General features: G+C 54.6%; 1 pseudogene; it reads left to right on the plus strand.

The window, feature by feature from the left end:
* The window catches only part of LOC134154771 (DNA polymerase epsilon catalytic subunit A-like), a 46821-nt pseudogene extending 27783 nt beyond the window's left edge, over positions 1-19038 (plus strand).
* The last annotated feature ends 848 nt before the right edge of the window (positions 19039-19886 follow it).

Consider the following 19886-nt stretch of genomic DNA (forward strand, 5'->3'; position numbering starts at 1 on the left):
CATGGTGTGGCAGAATTGATGTAGGATGGCAGTTCTGCTGGGATTAGGTAATTCTAACTATGGGTGTGAGTTACAGTTGATGCTGCAAGACTCTTCCCTAATATAGCATGATGCCTATGCCCAACGCTTCCCCCTCAAATGCAGAAGGAGCAAAAAGAAAGAGGAATTATCTTAATAACTGATACTGTTCTAGATCACAGTGTCAAATTAGGATTGCGATGGGGGGAATATCTGACTATTGATGCTGCCTGTAGTGGAATGTAGGGTTGTCCTGACTCTGCCTCTTGCCGTCAGGTGTGGAAGAAAAAACTGTGTGCGGCTGTGGAGACAGGCGATGCCTCTGAAGTGAAGCGCTGCAAGAATATGGAAATCCTCTATGACTCCCTGCAGCTGGCACACAAGTGTGTCCTCAGTTCTTTCTATGGCTATGTCATGCGTAAAGGGTGAGTCTCACCTGTGGTCATTGCTGGAGTCCTCCAACAAGGAGCCTTGTAAACCAGAGCTGTTCTAGTGAGGCTGTCACCTTCTTAACCTGCTTCCGAAGCACAAGGGGGATGATAGGTTGTGGGATTTGCTTGTCTCAAGTGAAACAGTAGGATTGTTGTATAAAGACAGATGTGATGGAAATGTACAAGTATGAGAATTTCTGGTGACCTTCTTGTGAAACTAAAACAAGATGTGAGACAGGACATGGAGGAGTTCTGGAAGGATAAGCGGCTTCTGATTTGTTTTAGTGGACTTTTTAATGAGCTCCCGTTGTACTCTCCCTGGGTACTTGCCAACTATGCTGTTATATGCTCTCACGTGATTTTACACAGACTCTGCAGCTTGATTGCAGCTTGTAAGTATGTCCGCTTGCACAATGAAGTCGGACATTCTCCAGCGTTCACATTGAATGTGTGGTGATGTCTCATTTTCTTCGCGACAATAGGTGATCCCTGTAACACTTGTTTTTGTTCCTACTAATGACTTCTTATTTATTAGTCCCCTTAGCAGGGACTTTTGCTAAACAAGGCCCTGTAGCATTGGCAATGAGTGGCAGGGTTTGTCTATAGGTGATTCTTCAGGGTGTGCGGTTTCCTGAAGTATCACAGGGAAGGAAAGGAAAATGATCTCCTAAGGGCTGTTGTGGTTGTCTTTTTTCCCTGAGACTTTATTTTCTGTACGACCTGATGCGCTTCCCCGCAGCAGTACTTAAGAGGTGGCACTGCATCCTTTTGACTGTCCCTCCTCCATTCACAGAGCTCGCTGGTACTCCCTAGAAATGGCTGGGATTGTGTGCTTCACTGGAGCAAATATGATCACACAGGCTAGGGAGCTGATTGAGCAGATTGGGTGAGTATGTGCTGAGCTGAGGAAGAAAGGTTCTCCTGTATGTAGTGTGAGCAGATGGGTAAGGGCAGAATTTGACCGGCAGAGAAGAGGAGCAGTGGGATAGATGTGGGATTAATCAGTGGAAGCTCTGGTGTTCTGGAGATGCAGATTTCTGACATTGCCATGGCTTATTAATGCAACTGCTGTTGTATGACTAGGACTTCCTTTGCAGAAAGGACACTGCCTCTGCCTGACTTGTGGACAGAGAACAGTTCTTTGGCATATTTTCCAATCTCTTCCTGATGGTGACTTTTTTTTCTTCCGTTCTTAGGAGACCTCTAGAACTGGATAGAGATGGGATTTGGTGTGTGCTTCCCAACAGCTTCCCGGAAAACTTTGTCATCAAGTCAACCAATGCAAAGAAGCCAAAGGTGACAATCTGCTACCCAGGTGCCATGCCGAACATCCCGGTGAAGGTGAGTCTCGCATCTGTACCAGCCAGCTGTACAGTCTGGTGAAAACAGTGAAAGGGAAGAAAATGTTTTAGCCTTCTGTAGGCCTGCAAGCCAATCAGGCAGTTCTTGTGAATGGAGTAGCTCTACTGGCAGCGGAGTATGCATCTTTGTTCTTGGAGTTGGCTTCAGCCGAGAGGACAGCCTCTCTTTTGTCTCTGGCCCCCTGTGTAATGAGCAGGACGTTGGGGCTGACAGCTTTGCTTGCTACACAGCTACTCTCTGCCCTGCACAGCTCATAGCTCAAACTGGCGTTTGAGTGGAAGGAGAGAGTCTGATATAGCAGGGAGGGTATAGTGTAAGAGACCAGGGTTGGTGTCTCCTTCTGTGCATAGACTGCCAGAAGCAGCAGGAGTCAAGACAAGAACAAGGTCCCATGCTCTGCTTGCTCAGCCATTTATGGCTATAAGCCGAAAGAAGTGACTTCAGAGTCTCCTGCACTTTTCTTCAAGTCACATGTTTGAGTCCTACCTGCTAAATTGTTCTGTAGCTTTCCAAGGAGTTGTTTGGTCACAAGGGATCAAGCTAACTTACCCTATCTTAGCAGAGAATAAAGTATGTTCCCTCAGGAGAGCAGGGATTGATCTTTCCCATCATCCGGAAGGAACAAAGGCCGTCAGTGATCCCTTCAGACAGGATGATGTATCTGGGGGCAGTCTGCTCGTATAATCAGCTGAGCTGTTGAGTGAGGCTATTCTGTTGGGGCTGTGCCGGCAGGAAGGCTTCACAAATGATGAGTACCAGGAGCTGGCGGACCCAGCCTCTCTCACCTATGTCACACGCTCAGAGAACAGCATCTTCTTTGAAGTGGATGGGCGCTATTTGGCCATGATCCTCCCAGCGTCCAAGGAGGAGGGCAAGAAGCTGAAGAAAAGGTAAGAGTTCAAAGCTTGAAAAATCACCACTTCCCCAAGGGAAGGGATTGAGGGTCCTCTTCCTTGACTACATTTGAGGCATGTTAGTCCTTGCCCCGTGTTGCCAGTCCTCTGGAGCTGGCAGCATGTTTGGTTTGCTTGTTGCTGCATTCCACCGAGATCATGCTGTCTTTAAACGGCAAGTTCCTTGCATGAGATCAGTCTTTGAATCCAGCTATGCCCTGGCCTTAATTGACACACTCTGACAGTAAATTTCTGAAGATAACTGTGAAACAGCACTTCTCAAACTTTCTGATTAGTCATGGTCTGCCTGTTTGGTTCTGAGATGCACAGGCAAATTTTTCTTTCTATCTTTTCTCTTTAAATTCACTAATCTGTCTGTCCCTCTCTCAAAATTACAGACCTCTAGTAATACTTTTCCCAGAGGTTTCCACTTTAATCCCCATCTAGGGGAAGGAATGGATCTTGCCATTGCAGTCATGTTCTAGAAAAGCAATTGCACTTGACTTCACTGACTTTCTCATGCAGCCTGCTTAAATACGAGCACGAGCAATCACGAGAGGACTGCCCACAGACCTGGGTCTGGGTTCAAAAAATACTGTCACTGTCCTCCAGCACTCCCTGCTCTTACAAGACTATGTTTGTTTCTGCTTGAATGTCTCTGTTGGATGAACTCCAGCATCCACTGTGAGTGCCTTTGCATGCCAAGGGAGTCTGTCGCAGAAGTCAAGATGATGTCAAGCACTGAATGAACTCTGCTCATGGAGTCTTATCTCCGGGGCCCTTGATTTTTTTCTGTGATTTTAGGGATGTCAGCAAGTGCACTTATTTCTTGCCCACTCTCCAAGTGGAAAGAGCAGTAGTGTGGAGCTGGCTGGCAGGAACCACTGCCAGCTGAGGAAGAAAAGACTGCCTGGAGGAGGGGTGACAAAGCAATGTACGCTTGAGTCTCACCTCTGTTCCACTGAAGCTTCCTGTGATGGTTATATTGAGCGATACAAATAATTGGCAGGCATATGAAATCCACGAAACACAATAGAAAAAAAGTGGACAGTGTATTGTCATAGGTGTTTCAATAGCGATGTCCAGTTTCCTCTGAGTCCATTTTGCCAGCGTCCCCTCCTATTTTCCAAACAAAGCTTGATTCTCCTCTATAAGGCTTTTCCTAGTATCTCACTCCATTTCTCTACTCCTCTCACCCTGACTCTCACTTCTTGCCCTTTATTTGTGTGCATTTAAGAACATTTTGCCAGTTAGTATTGGCAAGTTGGGGGCAGAGGCTGATGTGCTTTTGCAGCTGGAGGTGAAGTAGTTCATGATGTTACTGTCTCTAGCTGTGTAAATATGCCTAGATCCTGCTAGTCCAGAGCCCCACAGCTTGGATTAACTTACCTGGTGGCTGCCTAGTTTGGCAATACTGGAAGTACTTTGGCAGGAGGGTAGTAAGTAGCATCCTGGGTGATGTGTTCCTTGGCATAGACCAGGTTTTGCACAAGCTCTATATCCTAGGTATGCAGTCTTCAGTGAAGATGGATCCTTGGCTGAACTGAAAGGGTTTGAGGTGAAGTGACGGGGAGAGCTGCAGTTGGTGAAGATATTCCAGTCTTCTGTATTTGAGGCCTTTCTGAAAGGCACCACACTGGAGGAGGTCTCTGCCTCTGTAGCCAAGGTGGCTGATTACTGGTTGGATGTACTGTAGAGCAAGGTGAGTGTAGGGTTTGCAGGATATGCATCCGCTGCATGTTTGTCTTCTCAGGCTGGGGCCAAAGAAGAGATGTCAAAGCTGCCCCAACACTGTAGGGAGGATGGACTTTGTCTGAAGAGAATGGTTGGTCCGTTGTGCCTCTGATGGCTGTTTGCCTATAATTTCTGCCCCTTTGATTCTCTAGGGCTGCTCTTTAGGGTCTTTTATCACCAGACCTGTTATTACAACACTGTTTTCAGCTGTTACCGCTTAACTGTGGGTAAGCGTTGTCCTCCAGTCACCTCTTTCACAGAGGTAGCCTGGTGGTCCTCTTCCACCAAGGACTTTCTCTAGAGCCACTCACTGAGACAGAGGATGGCAGAACCGTTTGCCTGCAGAATGTTTTCTGAGGAGCCCAGAAGAGATTAGCTTTAAAATAACCAGCAAGAGCAGAGACAATGCCAGAAAACAGAGCCTCAAACTGGGGAGCAGGAGAGATGAGAAACCGGAGCGACTGCTCTGCTTGGGAGTTTATTGGGAGCACTTCCCCTTTGTATTTTGCATCTGGCACTACAGAGCTGGGCCCACTAAGAGTTTGCCGTACAACATCATTTCAAAGCATTGCATTCACAGCAGGAGTTCTGATGCTGACCTCATGTCCATGATCTCTATATTCCATAGGTCATGTTGGCAACTGGAGCAGAGATTGCTCACAAACTCCTCATAAAGACAGCCGTGACAATCAGTTTAAATGTTCCATGTATGTAATAGCAATGAGGTTTGATCATGAGGTTCCTGATAGTGTTTTTTTCTCCTTGCTACTTTTTTCAGGCTGCCAACATGCCTGATTGAGAGCTGTTTGAGCTGATCTCAGAGAACCGTTCCATGTCTCACAGGCTAGAAGACTCCGGGGAGCAGAAATCCACTTGCATCAGCACTTCCAAGCGTCTGGCAGAATTCTTGGGAGCCCAGATGGTGAAGGATGCAGGGCTAAGCTGCCGGTTTATCATTGCTAAGAAAGCAGAAGGGTCTCCAGTCACAGAAAGGTAAACCTGTCTTGAGGGGCCAGGACTTTTGGGAGGATGTGAAGGGAATGGCAGGGTGAATTGATGTGGCATGACCAAGTGATTGCTGGTGTACTGGTTTAGACCATAAAAGAGACTGTAATGGTGAGTAATGCTGTGCAATTGCCTGCTGTTTGTTGGCATAGCAGAGGGGTGAGAGGAGAAGCCCAGAGAGGTGTGTGCAGGCTGAGAAGATGGGGTGCTGTGCTGCCAGTGACCTTGCTGCTGGTTGGTGCTTCCCTATCTTCTCCAGGGCCATCCCACTTGCTGTCTTCCAAGCAGAGCCCAGTGTACGGAAGCACTACCTCCGGAAATGGCTGGAGAGCCCCTCACTGCAGGACTTCAGCATGCGGGCGGTGAGTTGAACGCCCCTATGGAGCAGCACAGCCTTTGATTCTCCTGCACTAGGCTGCAGCTCCTCCCTCAGGAGGCACTATGTGGGCAGCAGTTACTTGTTGTCACAAAGTGAAGTGCTGTGGAGAGTGCTGCAAGCAAGGAGAAATGCTGGTCCCTGCATCACCCAGCAGAGCCCAGAGCAGCACCTTTCTACTCCATCTACTTCACTTTCTACTCCATCTACTTCACTGTCTACTATTGTGCGTCTTGCCCAGATTCTGGACTGGGACTACTATATTGAGAGACTAGGCAGCACCATGCAGAAAATCATCACTCTTGCTGCAGCACTGCAGCAGGTGTGGAGGTGGGAAAGGACAGGAGGGCTGCAGGTCTGTGGTGACGGGAGGAAAGGCAGAGGGCATTGGCTCTGGGGACTTCTTATGTGTGATTTGACAATATTCCTCAGGTAAAGAATCCTGTCACATGGGTCCGGCATCCCGACTGGCTGCACAAGAAACTCCTAGAGAAGAATGATGTGTACAAACAAAAGAAAATTAATGAGCTCTTCACTTCTGAAGGCAAGAGACAGGTAATAAGAGTGAGAGAAAGGAGTTGGCTGTGCTGATGGGCATCTCTTGCTGATAGTGTGGCCTCAGCCCCCAAATCTTCCTGCTGTCATTTCTCTCAGGTCCTAGCTAACCAGCACCAGGGGGGAACACCCAGTTCCCAGACTGGAGACATAGAGGATTTGGGGGCTGCTAAGCCCCTTCAGCCATTGGTTCCAGTCGCAAATAAAGGGAAGCAGGTCCCTATGGCAGAGGAAATCCAGCAGGTGTCCCAGTATCTGGAACTGTCCCAGTCCTGGTGAGAGATCCTGGGCCCACCTGCTGCCATGGCCACATTCCCCTAGGGAGGTTACTTTGTTCCTGGTTGGGTGGGAAAGGGAGACTGCAGGAGCCTGAGGCCAAGATTAGGCCAGATGCTGTCACCTTCTGTGCTCTTGCGCTTGTTGGGACAAGCAACTATGATGCTGGCACAGTTCTTCTATTGATGTGTTTACCCCGATGACTGTACCTCTTTCCTTTCCTCAGATATTACCACATCCCCATTGGGAATCTCCCTGATGACATGTCTACCTTTGGTTCTGACCTGTTTTTCTCCCACCACCTCCATCGCCACAACCATTTGGCGTGGCTCTCACCCACGGCCCGCCCAGAGCTGGGGGGTAAAGAGGCTGATGACAACCGTTTAGTTACGGAGTTTGACGAGAGAGCCTCAGTGGAGATAAACAACCCTGGCTGCTACTCCACAGGTAGGATAGCACTGAGTGGGAGCCGAGCCAAGTGCTCTTCTATGAGCTCAGGAGAAGGATGGCTGCAGTGGCAGAAGAGTATCTGAGCAGTTCTGCAGTTTCTGACAGCTTCAGAAGTTGAGCAATGATCTGGACAGGATATATGCAATTGGCATCTCCTGGGGATAGAGTCCTGTATGCAATAGAAAAATGCATGTAGGCATTTAAGTACAGATTATTTTCTAGTTTGTGGCCTCTCATAGCAGCATTCAGAAGATCACTTCTGGTGGTCCCTAGGATGAATCTTTCTGTGATGCAAAACAAGCTGACTGATAGTTCTTCTGAGCACCTCTGCTGCAGTTTCCAGAAAAAGCTGGTGGCCCCTGGAGGGGAAGTAGATCCAAGTTCTGTTGGAAGGTGCTCTGCTGTTTAACTGTGCAGTGAATGGGGCCGTCTGTACATAGCATCACGGCCGTAGAGGGGAGAGGTCTGGCCATGTGCCAAAAGTGTCCTTTAAGGCCTGTAACACAAGGTGTGTGGCAGTCTGGAGAGCAGCACAGTTTCCCATGCTGCTGCAGTAGCATACAGGCTTTCACCATTTCCTGATATGAATATCTTGATGTTGCACTCGGTAGATGCAGCAACACCTGTAAAGAGCTCTTACAACTTGTGGAAAGTCCTGGCAAGTGGGTGCATTCATCATACCTGGAGAGGGGATTGTGTGCTTGCTGGTTCTCTGCCCTGCTTGCCCGTTGACAGGTTGTGTTTGTTCACAATGTGTCTGGAGCTGGATATTCAGAGCTTGGCTGTAAACACAGTGTTACAGTCCCATCACATCAATGACATGGAAGAAGGTCCCAGCGTGAGTATCAGTTTTGATGTGATCCAGCAGGCATCTCTAGAAGACATGGTGACAGGGAACCAAGGTGCCAACATTCCAGCCAGCTATGATGAGAGTGCCCTGTGCTCCAACCCCTTCAGGTATGTCTGTAAGGGTCAGCATGAGATGGAGCATCTGTTTCATCCTGCCTGATGCCCTCAGGGTCCTGCTTCCCAGGCTGTACCTGCGAGAGGGCAGGGTCCTCCTTCCCAGCTGACTGGCTGGCTTTAGCCTCTCCAGATTCTTACTAGCATGTGGTTTGTGGGGTGCCTTGAAGCACAATAGGCAGCTGGCTTGGCAGAGGGAAGGAGGCGAAGCCCAGCTTTGTCTGTTGACATCCTCCCTTTTAGGCTTGAGGATCAGCTCTCCCTAGTGGCTCAGCCAGCATATGTGAGGAGATGCTTTTGAAGAGTTTGCCCTTTCCTGTTTCTCTTTTCATCTCCACAAGGTCATAGGGGCACATAATTGCCCTGTGGCTTATGTGCTGAGAGCTAGTGCATCTCTGCTTTGGCAGAGTTGCCACTTGCTCTAGCATTATCTGAAAACATGTCAGTGTGTGAAAGGAGGAAGGGCTCATGTGCCTGGTGTGATGCTCATCTCTGCTCCGTGGCAGGATTCTGAAGAGCATGGTGGTGAGCTGGGTGAAGGAGATCACACAGTATCCCAACATCTGTGCAGAGAACCAGGTGATTCGTTTTTACCGCTGGCTCTGCTCTCCTTCCTCACTGCTTTATAACCCAGCTTTGCATCGCCCTCTGCACAACGTGATGAAGAAGCTTTTCCTACAGTAAGTGAAAATGGAGCTTGCCATGCCCTGTGCGTAGAGCAGACGGACATAGCCATGGGTGGTACTCTATTGGCACCCATAGCTGTGTCTTTCTGAGCACCTGTGGCACAACCTCTGGAAAGGCCCAGTAACTTCCAGATGCATAGTTGGTCCAACTTTTGTTGGAGTGCCTGCCATCCTGTGGTTGGAGCTCCCTTAGATGGCGAGACCAACGCATTTGACTACTGGCTGTGCTGGAGCAGCACATCCTTCCTGAATTGTATGTTGTGCTGTGGTTTGCTGTTCCCTGTTTAATGGCAGCTAAATAGCAGCAGTTCCTCCAGCCTGCTGCCTCCAGATCCTGTGTTCTGCTTGACCGTTAGTGGCTGAGTTCAAGCGTCTGGGTTCTTCAGTGGTTTATGCCAACTTCAACCAGATCATCTTGTGCACCAAGAAACGGCGAACTGAGGATGCCATTGGCTACATGGAGTACATCATCAACAGGTGGGGCACACTTGGCTGCCAAAGGGTACGCTCAGCAAGCCAGGCCTGGAGATAATCTTCTGGAGGCTGAGCTAAGACATGGCTCAAGGTGTGGAAGGAGGATGCTGATTCTTGCCTCTTCTTGGTCCTCAGCACTGCATTTCTTGCAAAGTTAGCTTTGGAAGAAAGCGGACAAGGTCACCTGGTTCTTGCGCCATCATGCCCGGAGTAGGGATCTGTCCCTTAACTGTGCTGTATGGGGCAATATTCCAAAAATATCTGTATGATTCAATCTAAAGAGACCTTCAGGAGAATGTGAGCAGTTGCGCTCTACCCAGTCTCTTATACTCTGGTAGCTCTCAGCATCCCAGCTATGATGTGTGGGCTGCTAAGACAGGCGTCTTGACACAAGAGGCAGTTGAAGCGTGGGTATGATTCCTCTGCAGCCCTTAGTTCTGCTAATGACTGCTCTGCAGCCTTTTGTACTGAGTCCATTCGCTGAAGCATGGTTGGATGTGAGAAGTGAACTGCTCTCTTGCTAACATCGCCTGCTCCTCATTGCCTCCCATGGAGAAGGTTATTAGCTAGGGAAGATGCCAACACTGTGTGTGACTGCAGTCTCTTCCCTCCAGCATCCACTCAAAGGAGATCTTCCACTCTCTGACTATTTCCTTCTGCCACTGCTGGGGATTCCTGCTCTGCATGGATCCAGCAAATTACGGAGGTATCAAGGGAAGAGTGCGTTCTAGCGTCCACTCTGGGGAGGTAAGAGATGGGAAGTGCTCAGCTCCAGAGACAGGGTTGCAGTGGGTTGAGTTGAGCAGGGAGCTATTGGTTTGGATATAGGGAATTGCTATGATATCACCAACCGAAAGCCTGGGCATGGCTTGTGCTCCATTCCAGCAGGACACTAGCAAGAGTTAAGTGTTGGATGAGGACAGTGAGGAAGAAGAGGAGAATAAGGAAGAGGAGGAGGAGGATGGAGAAGCAAATGTGGAGGACTTGCTAGAGAATAGTTGGAACGTTGTGCAGTTTCTCCCCCAGGCTGCTTCCTGTCAGAACTGCTTCCTCATGCTTGTGTTGGGTGAGTGCAGTCTGCTGCTCACCTGGTCCTACTTTGAATGTTACCTCTGGTGACTAGAGCTATCCCCACTCTTCTGCTGCCCAAGCCATATCCACAGCATTCCCCACAGCTTCTTGAAGCTCTGTGTGCTACTGAGAAGGTTCTGATGTTGATCCAAAAAACCCCTTACAGTCAAAGACTGCACTGTGCTAGATGTGGTACAGAAGGGACCACCTCCATGTCTGTAAATATCATTGTTTGGGTGGTTTCAGCACCAGTGTGAACTCTCAGAGAGGGGAAAAATGTCATTAGTTCCTGATCAGTCATTGGTGCCCCAGGAGGGTCAACAAGCACAGTAGCACTTGTGCCACTCTCCCATCGTGGACTGCATCTGGAGCTTTTCTTATGTGTCTTTGCAGCCTACATTGTGGCTGTGTACCACAGCATGAAGGAGGAGCTGCGGTGCAATGCCCCTGGGAGCGCTCCCATCAAGAGGAGGGCCACGAGCCAGGTGTCCCAGGAGGCATTGGGAGAGACGGGAGCCATGCCTGGTGAGTACGGTTAGCCACAGTTAGGCATGGGAGAGCTGTGTGCAGCACTGCTGGGCCAGTCCTGCAGCAGGAAGAGAGCTGCCCACCTTGCTGTCCCCGTATGCTTCCATATGGCTCAAGAGCTTTCTCTGCTCCTCCTCTCCAAGCATGATCACTTTCTCACAGGATTACGTGGCCAACGAGCTCACGCAGAGCTTCTTCACCATCACTCAGAAGATCCAGAAGAAGATGGCTGGTTCCCGTAATGCCACTGAGCCCTCAGACATGTTCTCAGTGCTATCTGGCTCCTACTTGCCACTCAACAACCCAGCTCTAGAGTTCATCAAATACGTCTGCAAGGTTAGTGGGGTGGGCCGTGTTTTTTTTTCTTTTTTTCTTTTTTAAAAAAGAATCTGTTGCAATTCTACAATCAGTTTGTTTTGCCCAGCTAGCACTCGCATCAGAGTGAGTCCCCATGAGGACTGTCTTCTCTGCTGGTGGCCTTCCCTAACACTTTCTCCTCTAGGTGTTGTCCCTGGATGCCAGAATAACTAACCAAGTAAACAAACTGTGCTTGGACCTGCTGCGCCTCATTGAGGTGGGTGAGTTCTCAGAAGAAGCCCAGTTTCGGGTCCCTTGCCGCTCCTATGTGCTCCCTGAAGTCACCCGCAGGAACTGCAATTTTTGCAGGGACTTGGACCTGTGCAAGGACCCTGCCCTCTCGCAGGTACAGCCTTCGTTTCCCAGGAAAACCCCTTTGCCCTGGCTGCATGCATGAAGTCCCTCTTGGGGACACCAGAGGCCCTAGCATGGTTGTGCTCTTGGCCTGTCGTGAACTCACATGTTGTCTGTCTTTCTCTCTCTCTCAATCCTTTTGCTTTGAAGGTTCCGTGACAGTGATAAACCTCCCTTCAGGGTTATTTTCTGCTCATCCCCTTTCGTAGCTGCCTGTGACAGTTTGAGGTGTGCTGGTGCTTTGGCTGATGCTTTATCCCCTCCCGAAATTGGTTATGGCTTCCTGGCACTCGGGGCTCTCAGAATGCTCTTGTTAGGCTGCGAGGGCTGAGGCTGCACCATGCTTTCTCTTGGGAAGAGTCACACTTGTGTTCATCTCCCTTCTCTCTGCCCCTCGGATGGGTCAGTGCTGCCCAGTTGGGTATGCTCCAACTGCCAGGCCCAGTATGACTCGGATTCCATTGAAATGGCACTGGTGGAAGCGCTGCAGAAGAAGCTAATGGCCTTGCTGCTGCAGGACCTGGTGAGTGCTGGGCTGCTGCGCTGCAGGAGCCTGCCCTTGATGTGGCAGGCTGCAGCAGGAGGGCTGAAGCTGCTCTCTGCTCCTTGAAACCGAGCAGCCCAACCTTACTTCTCTGACTGATGTGATGCAGTGGGGATATGATGAGGAGAGTTTGGCTCGAGCGCTCTCCACTTCTTCTCAGCACATAGCTGCAGCCTTTTGCTGGCTGGCTGAGGCTTGACCCATTGACCTTGTGTCAGTGGTGTCTCCCCAGAGAGCCCTGTCAAAGGACTGAGCTGCTCAGCCTTGTCTGCTATCCCAGCTAAAACCCCTTTGCCTCTAGGTGTGCAAGAAGTGTCATGGTGTGAAGGAGACACTTATGCCTATGTACTGCAGCTGTGCTGGAGATTTTGCCCTCACCATTTCCTCCCCGGTATGTGTGCATCCTGCCACGACGTCTGGCCTCCTGCGAGCAGCTCCCCTGTAATAGCCAGTGAAAAACCCTGTGATAACTTGTGCCTTTCAGTCCATCTGGCACAAGTTCATCTCTCTGTGCTTTCTGGCTGTTTATTCATTGATTTGTGCCCAAGCCAGCCAGTCCTGCCTGAGCAGCTTGCAGAGCATCTCCTGGCATGCACACCTGTGGATAGCACGGCTGCAGCGTGGCAATGCTGGATCCCAGGGATTTCTACGTCTGCAGGAGATGGGTAATGCTTGGCTGCTGAAGGAAGTGGGTGGCAGAGCTCTGTCTGTGCTTTCTGCCAACCGCGAAGGCCTGCCCTGCACGGGCAAGGTAGCCGTGAGGTGCAAACCTCAGTCCAGGGAGGCTGGCTCTCCTGAGACTGCCCTGCTGGGGCGCTCTGCTTGCCTGTGCAGAGCAGCATGGCAAGGGCTGTTTGAGGTGGCTGCCGCAGCTCCCCTGTGGCACTGAGGACCTGACGCTGTCCTCATCTCATCCCTGCCTTTGGGATACTTTCACCTTTCCTGAGCTGTGCAAAGCCCAGATTAGCAGGTTCTGCTGGCAGCCAGAGAGAGCAGGGTGTTGGTGCTTGCCCTGGCACGACTCCCCGCCCACCACCTCCACCCTCTCCTGTGCCACAAAGCAGCTGCGCTGGAGCCTATGCTCTCCAGAAGCTGCTTGGGACCAGGTAACGGAGGGGCCGTGCCTGCAGGCCGGGCGAGATACAGCAGAGACCGTGGGCATGTGTTGCTGTACAGGGCAAGGCGAGTGTGGCAGCTCTCTCTTAGCTGTCTGTCCACTCTGCCTGCCTTTGGTGGCTCTGAGATTACCTCCTTGCCCACATATTGCCCCATACCATGATCTCCTGGAAGTGTGACTGGAAGTGGAGCAGAGGGATAGGAAAGAGGAGGCGCAGCTGGAGCATTGCAGTGCCAGATCCCAGGGACTTCCAGAGCTGCAGGAGATGGATGACAGGTGCCTGGTGAACAAAGTAGCCGAGCAGAGCCCTTCCCATCCTGCCTGCTGCCCTCAAATACCTCAAACGGCAGCAGAGCCCTGTGTCTCCTAGCCCCATGTGCTGGTGCCCACAGATGGTTTAGGGAGCACTTGTTCCACTCCGGTTCCCGGGGGCCGAGTGTCCGCTTTGGCAAGCCAGCACTAACACACACACACACACACACATACACACACACACACACACACACACACACTCACACATGCACTCTTCAGCAGCAAGCAGTTTATTAGTAAATACTTACAAAGAGACCGACCCAATGGAAATCTCGAGAAGGACCACTCCAATGCTTGTCCCAATCATCTGCATGATGAAAGAAAGAGAGTTGGCAGGCACAATCCTTTCGGGTGTCCCCGAGGAGGCAACGTAGCCCTCTGTTGTGAAGCAGCCACCCTCTCCTTTGGAAAAATTCTGGTACTTATGGTTATTCATGGTAGGCGGAAGTCCCGGCACGTGGGCCCAGCAAGTGCAGGGAGTTTAGCCCAACTCCGTCCCAGTTGCATAACCGGGCTATGACACTGCGCACGTGTGCAGACTTATTTCGGGGGCCACATTGACTCTGGGGGTCACTATTTCATTACTCTTCAACTTGAGACCTTCATGTTGACTGCTTCTCATGGTTATTCTGTGGCTGGGAGCCACCGAATCTCTATGTAACCAACCGCTGTTCTTTCTCACAGATTTCCAAGACCTTCTTAGTTACTTATTTGTATCCTGCTTAACACAGCGGTAGTTTTCTAGACACACAAAAGTTACAGCATGGACCATTCCCACCAAGTATCACGTAGTACGGATACAAAAGTTGCAACAGGAACCATTCCCACCAAGTATCACCTAGTACGGATGCAGCACTCTGGATCCCAGAGGCGAGGAGATCACTGAGAGCTCCTTTTCCTGTCCTTTCCCTATACATCTGTGTTCATCCTTCAGAAGGGCTACCAGGAATGGGAGACAGCCGGAGAGCTCTATCCTCACCAAAGTCAAGGGTGTGACACAGTCACCAAGCAAGGTGTGGGATGTTGGGGTGTACAGAGCCCACCACCCCCTCCCCCGCGTCTGCTTCCCCCCCGCCCCCAGCCCCAGCCGAGGTGAGGCTCCGACCCTCCTTTCTCCCTTCTCTTGTCTTGCTTGCTTTGGGTGGCCTCTTGGAGCAGTAGATGAGCAGCAGACTTTCTGCAAGGGCTTCCCAATTGCTCCTTCATCCAGATGGACCCAGCAAAGGAAGCTGTCGTGTGTGGTGGTCCCCGCTGCCTGCATGGGGACTCCTGTGTTCCCTCTTCCAGGCCCAGCACTGTCCTTGGCTCCCGATGAGGCAACCATGGCTGCATCCCAGACACATTGGGACTGCATGTTAGGTCACCTTTGCAGTGCTGTGCGGCAGGCTCAGCAGAGCTTGGCACGTAGCACCAGGCAGGGACCTATGGCCTTAGCCAGGCAGGCGCGCCATGCTCTGCCTGCCCTGACAAGCAGCGTCAGGCCTCTGTGGTTTTGGATGTTCAGGGCGGGAGAGGGCACTCTCAGATCAGGTCAGGGGAAGCTCTGACATGCACCCCCTTGTTTGCCAGGGCTATTATTGCCAGCTGCAGCTATTTGAAGCAGAGGGCAGATCAGCTTTGTATTGCCCCGAAGCTTAGGGGAAACAGATTGGACCTTGCCAGACTCTACAAGTGAGAAGTGGGAAGAGGAATGTGCCTTTGATGCTGGGCTCCGTGGCGGAGGAGAGGCACTCTCTCAGCCTTTCGTCTTTTGAGGCAACTGCATGACTTTGGTGGGGCACTTTCAGATGTGGCAGCTGCCCCAGGCCTGTTGCGTGGCCAGAGTGGAGATGGCCTGGTGCACTGGGGCAGGATCTTAGCTTTTTCAATGGGTGGCATGAGAGAGAGGATGAGTTTGCAGTGGTTTTGGCAAAGTGCTTTTGAAATTACCAAGCTGGTCTGTGGAAGAGCTTGGGCTGGCCTCGAGCATTGCCAGTGTGGACATGGCTTGCAGCCGCCACCCGGCATCACCTGGCCAGTGTGTCAGACCTGGCTGATGGCCTCTCTCGCACAGAGAGTCTCGGAGCCTTCCACTATTCCCAGAAGTCTTCTCACAGAGATGTTGAGCCAGATGAATCCCCCCTAGGTGGCAACAGTGAGGCCACATCTGGAATGCAGTGCCCTGTGCAGGGACCATGAGAGCTGCCAGTAAGCTGGAGCAAGTGCAGCAGAGCCCATGAAGATGGTCAGGGCTGGAGAACACAACGTAGGAGGAAAGGCTGAAGGAGCTGCGTTTGTCCTGTCTTAGGAAGGGATAATGAAGGGGGATCTAAGACAGTGATCCAGCACCCGGAGGAGGCTATGGAGGCAGACTCTTCTTAGAGGTGCTCAGTGAAGGCACGAGAGGCAGCTGGCCTGAGGTGCCCCTGGAGCAATTAGGACTGGTAGAAAGGAAACTATTCTTGTGCCTGAGAGTGGTGCAGCCCTGGGAGAGGCACCAGAGAGGCGGGAGCCCTGTGTTCTTGGAGAGGTTCAAGACATAGCTGGACAAGGTCAGGGTGATTTAAGTTAGCTTTGCTGGAGAGATGCAACCCATTCTTAGCTCTTACATACACGCCATGGAGCACTTCTGGGATCTTCAAAGGCTCTACTACCTATGACTTTGTTCTCCAAATAAGGAGCAATTGGTGACCAAATTGGCTTTGCTTGGAGCCGGGCGAGAGCGCGGCTGCTGCCGCGTGGGGCAGCGAGAATAACTGGGCAGCGCTCTCTGCGCCTGGGGAGGCTGTGAAACACAGCGCAGCCGCACGAGGCAGCCGTGCACGCGGCCGTGTGCCGCGCTGGAGCGCGGTGTTAGTGCGGGCGGCCAGGGCAGTGCGGGGGTGCTAGCGTGTCTCTTCTTTCTCCGTGCCCTCGTCTCGGCGTAGGGAGGCAGAGCGGTTTCTGGCGCAGGCGGAACGGGTGCCTGCGGTGCCCGGCCAGAGCAGAGGGACGCCTGGGGCCGCGCGCTCCTGCGAGTGCAAGGCCATCGTGGAGCTGGTGCTCGTGCCCCTGGCTCACCACCACACGGCAATGGGCAACGATGCCAGAGCCCTCTACTACCTGCTGGAGAGCGCGGCTGCCTGCTTGCACGTCTCCGACAACTACCTGGTGAGTTGTCCTGCGTGCCAGAGGCCGCTGCACGTGGAGGCCTCTCGGTGGCCTTGCCCAGGGCAAGCCCATTTCCCCCCTGCACTAGGACCGGCCTCTGTGGGCCCTTGGGGGCGAAGGGCTGGGGTCGGAGCCGGGGTTTTCCTCCCGCTTGCGTGTCCCGGGGCAAGAGCCGCGGGGCAGGGGAGCGGGACCTTCGCGCGAGGCGCCCCAGCAGGGAGGCGGTGCGGAGGAGCGCTCGTGCCCGCGGCGTGCGCTGGGGTGGCATCGGCAGGGGCAGGGGCACGGCCTCCGCGGGGAGCTGTGCAGGCGGGTGGGAGTGCTGGGGCTGGAGGCGGGCTCCGCAGCGCCGCTCACCCGCTCTCCGTGCGCTTGCTCCAAGGCCTTCACGAGCCTGCGCAAAGCAGAGGCCCTGAGGAGCTCGGCGGCTCAGAAAGCCCCGGTGCCGGCCTGCTTTGAAGAAGCCACCTTCCTGAGCCTGCAAGGGGAGGTAAAGCGGCAGGGCGGCCGCGAGGGCTCTCGGGGCGGGAGGAGCGGGATGCCGCGGTGGCGCGGGGCAGCCGGCGGGGGCGGCGGGGGGGACACCTCTGGCACTTTGAGGCCCGGCCGCATTGAGCAGCCCTGCCTGCGACCGCCGCGTCCTCCGGCCCCAGCCGGTCGAGGCCCTCGGCCTCGCGTCGGGCAGGGGCGGGAAATGTGGTGGGAGCTCAGTCGGAGCCCTCGGGCACCGCCTGAAGAAGCCTTCTCCTGGGCAGGTGTGCTACAACGTGGGACGCGTGGAGCTGGCCAAGACGACCCTCAGGAAGGCGCTGAGCCTGCTGGGCCGGAAATTCCCGGGCACCTCGGCTGGCGCCTTCTTTCAGCTCCTGCTGGAGCAGTCGGCGCACGCCTCTCACCAGAAGAGCAGAGGCTCCTGCCCTCCCGCAGAGGCGGGGTAAGGAGCTCAGGGAGAAGAGAAGGGCAGAAAGAGCCCTTTCCTTGCTGGTGCTGAGCCCCTCGGCCGCCAGCTGCCTAGGCTTAGGGCTAGAGTCAGGTCCTGGCGAGGGCGACGCTGCGCAGGGCGCTGGGGGCTGCTGTCGGGGGAGGCGGGCTGTGTCGTCTCGAGGGGGACGGCGTGGGTGAGAGCAGAGGGGTGCACAGGCTGCAGAGGGAAAGAGAGTGTGCAGGAGGGAGCAGGCGGTGGGCCCGGGGGGAAGCGGAGGCGAGGGGCGGGGAGGAGGGAGCTCAGGGCTCGCAGCTGGGTGCCAGCCTGCCGCACAGCACCCCTTCTGCTGCCGGTGCCCGGCTTTGCTGGGCCGCCGCGGGCTGTAGTGCCGTCGCGTCCTTGCGAGCAGTCACCTTTCCCCGTGGTGCTTCTCGGTGCTCCTGCATCCGCCCCTGCAGCCCTGCCCGCCCCAGCCGCCTCGTGGGCCTCGCGCCTCCCCGGCCCTGCCGGACTCGGCCCCGCGCGGCTCACGGCTGCGGCTCAGCAGTTTCTCTTGCGTGGCAGGACGGAGAGGCTGCCCTGGCTGTTCCAGCAGAGCCGCTGCCTTTCCTTGCTGCGGCAGCTCTTCAGCCTGGAGAACACTTCCAGCGGCCGGAGGCTCTCGCTCCTCGCAGCGCTCATGAGGGTCAACGCGGCCGAGGAGTCCGAGGACGCGAGTCACGTGAGTGCCTTCTCCGCACCGCAGCAGCCGCAGCAGGCGGCTGCACGTTCGACACGGCTCCTTTCCCCCGGCCCGGCAAGAGCAGCCGCAGGGTCTGCCCCGGCAAGGAGAGGCCAAACAGGACGGGGATGTCCCCGTCCCGGGACTTCTCTCTGCCAGCTCCCAGGAGACGGGGCTTGCTGTTCTTCTGGGCTGCTCCTCTCATTGGATTTGTGTCGTGACTGTCACCCTTGGGCAGGCTGTGGCTGTGGGAGGCGTGCGAGTGAAAGAGAAGAGCGAAAGTGGCGGTGGGGTTTGTGGCCCTCTAGGCCCGAGAGTCACCCTGGCGAGATCCAGTCTTGTGCATTCTGCTGTCTGGACCTTTCTAGATCCTCGCGTCCTACCTGGAATATGTGCAGTGCTGCCAGGAGCTGGGCCGCCAGGAGGAGCGGCTGGAGAGCGGGCGGGCGGGCGGCCGTCCAGCTTAGCTCCGGCGTCGAGCCCTTTGGAGGAGGAGGGGCGTTAACCGCCGCAGAACTGGCCCAGGCCCTGTCCCGTCTGCACCTCAGCCTGGGAAATCTGCCCCTCTCTGTCGACGTTGGTAGGTGCTGCCCCGGCTCCCTGGGAGAGGAGATCTCTGCGGAGAGAGCCTCTGCGAGTCGGCTTTATTCACTCATTCATTTATTTCCCTCTGCAGTGCACGGAGCTGGAGAAGCCCGACCTGGACCGGGAGCTTCCAGGCACGCTCTTCACGGCGCTCTTTCTCCAGATGAGGTAATGCTGCCGCTGGGCACGGTGCGGTGTCGGGGGGCCACCGGAGATCCTTTGGGCCAGGGTCACGGGAGCCTTTCCCCGGAGACTTGTTGCCAAAAGATGAGTGGGTGAAAAGAAGAGCGATGGGAACTCCCCTGGAGGTTCTCCAGGAGGAGCACAGAAGGGGGAGAGACGGGTGAGGAGAAGCGGGGTGGGACGCGTGCCAGGGTGCGGAGTTGAATCCCACCGCGCGGAGCTGCTCCCTGGGGCTCACTGCGTGCCTCCCCAGTGCCCGGAGCGTGCAGGAGCGCTCTCCAGGCTGGAGAAGCAGCTGGCTGGAGAGCCCGGGATCGCCGGGCAGGCGTGCTGCTCCTCCTGCTGCCGGGACCTCGCAGCGCGTGGAGGGGGCCGGGGCCGGGGGGCGGTCCCGCCGCGCACGGCTGCCGCTGATTGGCTGCGGGGGCGGGGCGGAGCGCGGGGATTGGTCCGGGCGTGGAGGAAGTGACGACTGGGCGGGGCGGGGCCGGCGCCGGGTTCAAAGGGCGGCGGCGGTTGGCGGCGGCGGTTGGCGGCGCCGCCATGGAGGTGCTGACGTTCCGGCGCTGCAGCCCCGCCGACATCGCTACCTGCCTCCGCGGCCACGTCCGGGCCGGCTCCGAAGCCCGCAGCCTGGCCAAGGGCGACCTGTTCCCCGGCCCGAAGGTGCGGCGGGGCGGGGCGGGCGCTGAGGCGACGCGCGGGCTTTGGCCCCCCGCGGCGCGGGCGGGCGGGGGGGGCCGGTGCCCCGCAGCTGTCAGAGCGCGCGGTGCCGCCGCTCGTGTTGCGGAGCGCGGCGGAGCGGTGCCGCGCGGCTCCCTCGCCTCGGGGCGGTAG

The sequence above is a fragment of the Rhea pennata genome, unplaced genomic scaffold (assembly GCF_028389875.1).
Source record: "Rhea pennata isolate bPtePen1 unplaced genomic scaffold, bPtePen1.pri scaffold_40, whole genome shotgun sequence".
NCBI classification, from domain to species: Eukaryota; Metazoa; Chordata; class Aves; order Rheiformes; family Rheidae; genus Rhea; species Rhea pennata.